Source organism: Mesoplodon bidens (genome assembly GCF_964165515.1).
Source record: "Mesoplodon bidens genome assembly, contig: HAP1_SCAFFOLD_239, whole genome shotgun sequence".
NCBI lineage: Eukaryota > Metazoa > Chordata > Mammalia > Artiodactyla > Ziphiidae > Mesoplodon > Mesoplodon bidens.
Genome location: NW_027672414.1, coordinates 232,389 through 234,541, shown reverse-complemented (window position 1 = coordinate 234,541; position 2,153 = coordinate 232,389).

Below are 2,153 nucleotides of genomic sequence, written 5' to 3'. Positions count from 1 at the left end.
AAATGTTAGAGGTAACTCCAAGGGATTTACAACAAACAAGGACACAGAACCCTTTCTCCAGGCAATGGCTGAGAGATTCCTACCCTGAGCTGCAGTCCCCTGGAGGGTAGAGTGGCTATGACTCTCCTCCCGCAGGTGAGCGTACACAGGCATATCCCACGTGGGACCACTGCATCGCAGAATCTTAGAGTGGCCAATGGCAGGCAGCTGGCTAGAGATGCGGACAAGAGAAAACTGCCAAGCAGCCTGGGACAACCCTGGGGTGAGGCCTTAGGAAGGGCCAGTGTCAGAGCCTCAGAGATAACTTGAAGAGAGTTCAGGCTGTTAAGGACATCATCAGAGATGCACTTAGGGATATATTCAGGGACTTAGTCATGGAGAGGATCAGGGCATTATTTAGTGACAGCTTAGACTGTAAGGGGCAGCATCAGGGCCTAAGTTAGGGACAGTGTCAGTGCTTCAGTTAGAGATAATGTGAGAGCCTTAGTTAGACACAGTTCAGTCTGTTACTTAGGGATATCTTCAGGGCCTTAGAGCCAGCGTCATGGCCATAATTAGAACCAGTGTCAGGGCGTTAGTTAGGACCAAAACTGTGGTGTTAGTTAGGGAAAGAGTCAGGTCGTTAGTTACAGACACTGTCAGGGTTTTAGGTAGGGACAGCGGCAAGTCCTTAGTTAAGAAGTGTGTCAGGGCCTCACTTAGGGGCAGCATCAGGATGTTAGGGAGAGTCAGGACAGAATTTCAGATTCTGAGATAGAGACAGCATCAGGGCCTTAGTTAGGGACAGCGTCAGACTTACCTAGGGACATATTCAGGGCCTTAGTTATGGACAGGATCAGGGCATTACTGAGTGATACATGAGGCTATTAGGGACAGCATCAGGGTGTTAGGGAAAGAGTCGGCCGTTATTATAGACAGTGTCAGTGCCTCAGGTAGAGACATCATCACAGCCTTAGTTAGGAAGAGGGTCAGGGCCTTGGTGAGGGACATCTAAGGCTATTAGGGACATCGTCAAGGCCTTAGATTGGGCCAGCATCAGGACTCTAGTGTCGACCAGTGTCAGGGCATTAATGAGGGAAAAATTAGGGTTTTAGTTAGGAAAACAGTCACGTCATTAGTTACAGACAGTTTTAGGGCCTCAGGTAGAATGGGCATCAAGGCCTTAGTTAGGAAGAGCATCAGGGCCTCAGTTAGGTTCAGAATCAGGACGTTAGTTAGGGCCAGCAACAGGGCCTTAGTTAGGGACAGTGTTGTCAGGCCCTCAGAGATAACTTGAGGGCCTTCGTAAGAGAGGGCTTAGGCCGTGAGTTAGGGACACTTCAGAGACTTTCTTAGGGATATATTCAGGGCCTTAGTAATTTAATCAGGGTGTTATTTTTGTCACTGCTTAGGAACTAAGGGGCAGCATCAAAGCCTGAGTTAGGTAGGATGTCAGCATCTTTGGGACAGTGTTAGGGACTTTGTAAGTTATAGCCTAGGCCATTAGCTAGGGACAGTGTCAGGGACTTATTAAGGGCAGGGTCAGAGACTTCATGAGGGACATCTTCAGGGCCTTATTTATGGACAGGATCAGATCGATATTTGGGACCAGTGTCAGGCCGTTATTTAGGGGCAGTGTCAGGGCCTTCTGTAGAAACAGCGTCATACAGGTGTGAATGTCCCTGTTGCCTTGCAAAGATGCTTTCTAGGAATTGAAAGCAAGGAGGAATGAACAAGTAGCAACAAGATGCAGGATTTTGCCAAAGAATCTTTTTTTAATATCTTTATTGGAGTCTAATTGCATTACAATGGTGTTAGTTTCTGCTTCATAACAAAGTGAATCAGTTATACATATACATATGTCCCCATATGTCTTCCCCCTCACATCTCCCTCCCTCCCACCCTCCCTATCCCACCCCTCCAGGTGGTCAAGAAGCACCAAGCTAATCTCCCTCTGCTATGCGCCTGCTTCCCACTAGCTATCTATTTTACGTTTGGTAGTGTATACATGTCCAAGCCACTCTCTCACTTTGTCACAGCTTACCCTTCCCCCTCCCAATATCCTCAAGTTCATTCTCTAGTAAGTCTGTGTCTTTATTCCTGTCTTACCCCTAGGTTCTTCATGACATTATTTTTTCTTAAATTCCATATATACGTGTCAGCATACGGTATTT